The 7,904-nt window shown below is 42.6% G+C and overlaps 1 protein-coding gene across 4 annotated transcripts in view; it reads right to left on the bottom strand.

Moving 5' to 3' along the window:
- Rap1gap2 (RAP1 GTPase activating protein 2) overlaps positions 1 to 7,904 on the bottom strand; it is a 251,257-nt gene that overhangs the window by 17,477 nt on the left and 225,876 nt on the right. The window contains exon 24 of one of the 4 annotated variants that reach the window (XM_029561471.1): positions 6,868 to 7,272. The exons of 2 other annotated variants lie outside the window; for them this stretch is intronic. The gene's annotated coding sequence lies outside the window, so the exon portion shown is untranslated. Of the gene's footprint in view, positions 1 to 6,867; positions 7,273 to 7,904 lie in introns of those variants that run through there. One more of the 4 variants, XM_029561468.1, reaches the window with a different exon arrangement.

The following is a 7,904-nucleotide window of genomic DNA, read 5'->3' as shown; positions in this document are numbered from 1 at the left end:
TTACAGTAGTTTAAGGCTATTTTGAAAACATGTGTCTCCTTCCTTTTGGGGAGAAGGATCAGTAATAGGAAGAAAAGACAACTTGGAAGAAGCTAGGTTGTCAGGGATATTTTGTTTTATCTTGTTTCTGCATCTTTCTCTCTCTAGCCAGTCTAGCCTGGAACTCACCATGTAACCTAGGCTATCCTTGAATTTGGGCTAATTCCCTGACTCTGCCTCTTAAGTGCATTACAGGCATGTACCAATCACACCCAGCAACACGGATTTGTTTTTAGGGATTTCTTTTCTCATCCGATTTTCTAATTTAATCATAAGAAAGTACAATCTATAAAGTATTTGTTGTGTGCCCTAAAGAAATTATCAAAAGAAATAAACTGGAATATGTTACCCTAGGGACATCATGATAAAGTTGCCCTGAGAGGCTGGCAAAAGAAACAGCATCATTCTTTACATGTACACGCCTGCGTGCATGCATGCTTGAGAACACACACACACAGATGTGTTTAAATAAACAGGATTTCCTTGAGAACACCATGCAGTGCATTATAGTCTATTAATTTCACTGTTCAAAGAGTTGGGGACAAGCAAGCTGGCAGCAGCACTGCCCCCTAGTGGTTTATTTGAAGGATTGTTGGTTTCAATGAAGCAAGTAATTTTTTATGTTTATGTTTATTCTTGTTCTTTCCTACTTTTTTTGAGACAGGGCCTCACTGTGTAGCTCTGGCTATCCTGGAACTCACCATGTAGACCAGGCTGGCCTTGAGCTCACAGAGATCCAGAGATCTGCCTGCCTCTGCCTCCCAAGTGCTAGGATTAAAGGCGTGTGCCACCACGCTCAGCTTATAGTTTTCTTTTTTGGGTATTTCTCTCCCATTGACAACATATATAAGCTAATGAATTAGAGCATCGTAAATAAAAATAATAATGGTCTATAGTGTGGAGGAGGACAGCTTTCTTAAAAGGCAAAAAATATTAAGAATGGATTTTTTTCCTTTTAATGTGAAGAATCAGACGTTGGATGTAGATCTTCTTTAAATGTCTGGTAGAATTCTGCTGTAAATCCATCTGGTCCTGGGCTTTTTGTGTCTGGCATTTTGTATTACTGTTTCAATTTCCTTATGTGTTATGGGCCTGTTTAAGCTGTTTATCTCTTCTTGGTTTAGTTTTAGTGGTTCCCATGCTTTTAGATATCTGTCCATTTCTTTTAGGTTTTCAAATTTAGTAGTATATAGGTTGTGGAAAAAATCAATAATTAAAAAAAAATTTGCCAGGTGTGGTGGCGCACGCCTTTATTCCCAGCACTCGGGAGGCAGAGGCAGGCAGATCTCTGTGAGTTCAAGGCCAGCCTGGTCTACATCGTGAGTTCCAGGACAGCTGGGGCTACAGGGAGACCCAGTCTCAAAAAGACCAAAAAAAATTTTTTTAAGCCTTTTCCATGGCTCAGCAGTTAAGAATATTTGCTGAACATGAATGAAAACCAGAGTTCAGATGAGAGCATTTACCTAAAAGCTGGCTGTAGTTGGTTGCATACTTCTGCAACCCCTGCACAGAGGGGACAGGGGCAGGAGGATGGCTGGGGCTTGCTGGCTGACAGTCTAGCTTAAAAAAAAAAAAAACAGGAGCTCCAGGTTTAGTGAGATTCCCTGTCTCAAAAGAATAAGGTGGAGAGTGACACAGGAGAATGCCTGATGCCCTCCTCTGACCTCTGGTCACATGCACATGCATACACACACACACACACACACACACACACACACACACTCACACACATCTACATATGTACGTAATGTCTTGCAAAGGGGATCAGTAAAATTCACCTGATCCTACCATCTGAGCAAACTTTCTACCACCTTTGTAGAATGTGCCTGTGACATTCCCAAGACAGTATCACCAGTGTGTGCCTAATTGTTCATTTGTATGTTTTCATGTGGAGTGAATTATCGTGCCACTTGCTTTCATTGGCACTCTTAAATGGGCTGTTTTATGTGATTGTTCCACTTGATGGAGCCCATTCACCAACCTGTTCTTTACTTACCTGTCTCTTGTTGATTCTGTCTCCAACATCATTAGCACTAGGGGACACCTCGCCATGGATGAGCGCCTCCACTCTTCTAGCAGTTTTGTTCTGTGGCGGCTGGGTTTTCACAGCCTCAGAGCACACCTTTCTTCTGATCATTTGTTTGCATTTGGAGAAGAAAGCTCGGCTGTGTTTTTATTTTAATGTAATTTCCATTCTTTCAGGTTCTGTTTTTCCCTCCTCACCAAATTCTCTCCCAATCTTTCCTCCCAGTGTCTCCTATTCTGAGAGGTTCTTGTCATTCTCAAAACCACAATCCATCTTCATATCAAATCACTCCTTTTAAGCTTCATATTTTATGATAGTTCTCTGTTCTCTTCCGTTCTTATTTTCTTCAGAACCCTGTGTTTTGTGGGACATGAATTTTTGTCCATTGTGTGATAATGTTGAAAAGGATTCCTTAAGTGAGGGTCAGTACCCCCAGCACCCCAGTATTCTCACTGGGCCTGAGACTACGGCCTGGGGGATAGATTGTTAAATAGAGACTATAAATTGATTCCCAAAGCAACAAACTACAGCAGAATTCATCTAAAAATGCAGGTCCTGCTGGGAGTGGTGGTGCACGCCTTTATCCCAGCACTCAGGAAACAGAGGCTGGTGGAGCTCTGTGAGTTCCAGGCCACCCAGAGCCACGTATGAGATTCCATTGAGAGAGAGAGAGAGAGAGAGAGAGAGAGAGAGAGAGAGAGAGAGAGAGAGATGAGAGAGAGAGAGAGAGAGAGAGAGAGAGAGAAGAAAGAGAGAAGAGAGAGAATTGGTTCCTGATTCCTGGACCTCCCCCAGACCAACTGAATTGTAACATCTGGAGTAATGGCTGAAATAAGCATTTTTAACAATATCTCCAGTTAATTTTTATGCACTCTAAGGCTGAACTGCTGGAGAAAGTTCTTCTGAGTGGTGCCTATCTATGTAAAGAACAGTCTTTGTTATGAGAGAGTAGAATGGACTGGCCTAAAATTGACAACAGTCTTCTACAAGATTTCTGAACATCTGATACTTCAGCCATCATCTCTACCTGAAGGAACAGAGACAGAAAGTCCTGTTCCCTGAATCCCTGCCCTTAGGTGCCACATCTGTGTCTCATGTTTCTCCTTTGAAACTAAACTCTGGTTCCCATAAACAGTGGCTACAATGAGAGCACACAGTGCATCATTAAGTGACTAAGCGAAGATGCTAGATGGACCATAGCCATAACCCACCAAATCCGTATTTCAAATTCAGAGAACCATTGGAGCCACTAGAAACATCCAGGTCCCAACAGATGTGCAAGAAGGCACGGCTGCAATAGAACCAGTTCTCCCACTTCATCCTCCAGGCAACACAAGAAGACTGGCTTAACCAAGGCAGGGTCACATTTGACCTGTGATGGCTAGTTAGGTCAACTTGACTGGCTAATGGAGACCCAGATAGCTGCTAATAAAAGACTAATTTTAGGTGTTTCTTTGAGGTGCATCCAGAAGAGATTAGCATTTGATTCAAAGACCGAATAATGACCACCTTCACCAATGCAAGTGAGAATCATATAATTTGTTGAGAACCTGAAACAGGAAGGTGGAAGAAAGACGAAGTTGCCTTCTGTTCAGGCTGGGCGATGTCAATCTCTTGGCCTTGGATTATCATCCCTCCTGTTCTTGGGCCTCCAGACTCAGAGCTGAATTTAGGCCTTCAGCCCACCAGGCCTTGGGTCTTAGAACTATAACGAAGCTGCACCCACCCAATAACTGACTACATGGAGTAGGAGTAGTCATTGTAGGCTCATTCTTGGGGAATGTGGGCATTCTCCAACAGACACCTTGACTCCTCAACGGCCTTGAACTCCTCTTAGAACTTCACTGTCAAAGGTCCTACCATCTCCATCACTTCCGGCCAGCCCTCCTTTCTCCATCTCTCCTCAGTTACTCAGAAGATCACAAGTGACAGCTTTCCAGCCTTCTCCAGCTCCCTCTCCACTCTGCCTCACAGGCCTTTCCCCAATAAATACATCATTCCTATCTTGGTATCTATAGAAGGGCATTGGTAGGAGGGCAGACCAGCCCATTAGCAAAGAAAAAAAAATGCACCAGAGTTAAACAAAGGAGACTTTATTCAAAACGATTGCAATAGGGACATTAAGTTGAACCAAACTCCAAACATGACAGAGACCAGTGAGGATTTGTAGCCAAGTTTTAGGGTGAGCAATTTTCTTTGGCGGAAAATCACTAACAGAAACTTGGTTAGGTATCAAGAGTGAAATAACTTAAAAGAATATCAAGGATAGGGGAATGGAATTCTTAACAGGTTTAGATTTAGTTTTAACTTGGGTGAGTCCGAGTCAGAAAGAGGGTTCAGAGGAACGTGAGGAAAGTGTGGTTGAGGGACTCTGTACCATAACCTTCCTCAACCCAGGCAAGGCAGTTATCTTACCATGCCAGCCTACACCAAAGGGTTGGGAGGAAGAACTTTGAAATGAATTTGAAGTTTAAAACAGCTTTGAGTTTGAACTGAAATGAGATGATTCTAATGATGCAAAGTTATAGAACTAGACTTTGATGCTACCTGGAGCCCATTACCCAGAGGGAAGAGGAGGACTGGTCATAGCACAGCAGGTTAGTGGCATCTTTGAACACAGTAGTTACTCAGAAGATGTGATTACCGGAAGTCCTGAGCACAGCCCAACCAGACTCCCCAGAAAAATCTTCCCCTGTGTAGTAGGCAGAACAGTTGACCCGACGATGTCCAATAATATTGGATGCCGAGGTGAAAGAAACAAATTTCAAGAATTCTAAGACTATACCTCCTTGCTGGAGGAAGCCCATCACTGGAGGAGGGCTTTAAGAGTTCGTAGCCTCACCCACTTGTAGTTTGCTCTCTCTGCTTCATGTTTACTGTTGAACTGTGAACTCAACCTCCTGCTCAACCATCATGCCCGTTGCTTGCTGCCATACCTCTCCTCATGGCCTCATCCCCCTGGAACCATGAGCCCAAACAAACTTTGTCTTTTGTAAACTGCCTTGATCATGATATTTTATCACAGCAACAACAGAAAGGTAACTAATATACTGATCCAGTTGAATGACATCCATGTCTTGTACAGCACTTTCCACACAGACAGAAAATAGCCTCTACGAGGCTGTGGCCCTAAGCAACTTCCCAGCTTCCAAGAAGAAGGGTTAAATCCAGGAAGCAGCCAAACCATGAGGTGCAGACAAGCATGGGATGTTTATGTGAAAGATGCAGCTTCACTCTGAAACCACCATTCCAGAGAAAGCACTGTTTAGCATGGGCTTTAGCCCCCAGCCCAGGCGGTTACACATGTGTGTGGACAGTGCTCCACGAAGGACAGGAAAACCAAAGGATAACATGATGCAGTCTACCTCCTGCTCTCCTGTGCACCCAGAGCTTCTAGCCATCTGGAACTTCATGTTGAGATCAGCTTATCAGATTCAAAATGAAATGTGATTCTGATTCCTCAAGTGGGATGGAAAGTATAACATCAGACTAAATGGGTTGTTTGGATAACTAGATGAGATTATAATCAGTTCTGCTCCTAGGCTTTTTCTTAAAATGGAAATTTGGTACCATGCAAATGCTATGATTGGGAGCAATTTAAGTCTAATGCAAATTGTATTTTGCTTACACAGTTCATCCATGAAAAATATAAGGTGAATGTAGCAAGCCACTGCATGAAGAGTTAATGCATCTTGCGACTTGATGGCATATTGGCATACTTCCAGAGTTAATGTTCAATGAGAGGACAAAAGAGCTCTGTGCTGCAAGCAGTGTACCCAGAAGGCAAAGCTCGGGGGGAACGTGTGCTCTTCAGTTCCTGAAAACACTCTGGTGGGCTAAAGCTATTCTAAGAAGCAGACATTTCTGATACATAAGTTTAGTTTCAAGATGGCTTTGTCTGATAACATCTATACATTGTATTCCTTAACTTGTTATTGTATGTAACTTGTTATTGTGTCTTACGTGTTCTTGGCACAATATTTCCTGTGAGCTTAACTCACTCATTATTTTAGTACTAAATAAAAGATCAGGACTGAGAAGGATCTCATCTGTGAACCATGAGTCTCAGATCCTCCGCTTAAAGCTTCATCTGTGTCTTCCACACTGTCAAATCTCCATCCACTCAACTACTACAGGTGAATGCGGAAAACGGCACCCAGCTCAATCAAGCTGCATAGGACTACATATGAAGTGCATGATACATGCATCTGCCAGCTGCCTCAGTATATTTCGTGTGCTATGGGCCCCATGTGTTCATCAAACTTCAGAAAATGTCACCTCTACCTCTTCATAACTCATAAATGGCAACATTTCCACCACCAGCTTCCACAAGCAAACTTCAGGCCTTTTCCAAGCTAAGTACCTTAGTCATTGTAATATTTATATATTTCTTAATCACTTAATATGTATGACTTGTTACCAGTTTTATTAAGTTTATATGCCTTTATTTTTATGTATCACTGATAATGTATTTGAGTGACATGCACCTAATCCATCTTTCCCATGGTTACATGGGAAAGGCCCATAGTTACACAATTTCATGTGATGTATTTTTAGGGACAAGAATGTCATTATAGCAACTGTTACATATGTAGTTACATATCATCTACCTTTAATAAATTCAGCTGCTACTACTGTGATTATCATTATTACTGAACCTCTGGTGTCATTTTTCAAGCTTTATCTCAATTATGAATTCATTTATCCTCATACTTCCCTGTGGGTTGTACTTCTAATAACAGAAAAGAAAATGCAGATATTGGGGCATTAATTTACCCAAGATCACAAGCCAAGTCCCCAGAAGATACGGACAAATATGTCTATTGCCTTCCAATCTCTCAAAGAAAAATCAATTTACATGTAGGTATTACTTCTAAATCTACATCCAAACAGTCAAGCAAAGTGTATGTATGAGCAGGGCTATTTCAGGGTCAAAGGAAGGGAAGAAGAACGGGCATTCAGTCATGAAAGGACCGTTGGCGAGGTGAACCAGTAGTCTGAAAAGGAAAGTGGGCAAGGGAGAAAACTGTGGGAAGGAGGTAGGTCAGTGAAGAACAGAGGTCTCAAACGCATGCCTACAGAGGCCAAGCAAGACACTCAAGGAGGGAACAGTAAGAAGCAGAGGGAACTACGGAACTCTGAGCTCTTACCCATAGGAGGCTCCAGTGAGCTCAGACCAATTCATGCTTGAGCGGCAGATTCGGCATCTGAGAATTTTTAAGAGAAGCAAACTGAGAATTTTTTTTTTAACCTTTTTGAGACAGGGTCTCCCTGTAGCCCCAGCTGTCCTGAATTCACCATGGAGACCAGGCTGGCCTCAAACTCACAGAGATATGCCTGCCTCTGCCTCCCGAGTGCTGGGATTAAAGGTGTGTGCCACTACACCCGGCACAAACTGAGAATTTTTATGAGAAGTGAAAAGAATTTTTAAGAGAAGCAGAAACTACTTTTAAAAGTTATGGTTAGTCCAGTTCCAGGGGAATCTAACAACCTCTTCTGACCTCTGCAGGCATTGCATGACATGGGTTCACTTACACACATGCAGGCAGTACACTCATACACATAAAATAAAAAATATTTAAAGTTCCCAGGGACTATGAGCATCTCACAAAATGTCCTGTAATGGTGGTGGGTCATCTGACCTCTTGATCAAGGAGGCCAAGGAGACCCCAACAGATGCACTTGAACCAGTGTCTAGTCTACAAAGAGGAGGGTCAACAAAGAGAAATCATTTCCTCCATGCTTCCAAGCAAAGCCAACTATGGTCGAGCAGGACCTTTGACTTACCTTCACATAGGCGGAACTGGTAAAAGAAAGGAGCCAGGGGCTCCTCCCAAGC

This window comes from Nannospalax galili, unplaced genomic scaffold (assembly GCF_000622305.1).
Source record: "Nannospalax galili isolate Female #2095 unplaced genomic scaffold, S.galili_v1.0 scaffold212, whole genome shotgun sequence".
NCBI classification, from domain to species: domain Eukaryota; kingdom Metazoa; phylum Chordata; class Mammalia; order Rodentia; family Spalacidae; genus Nannospalax; species Nannospalax galili.
The sequence above is the reverse complement of the archived record's forward strand: the minus strand, read 5'-3'. Positions and strand labels throughout refer to the sequence as shown.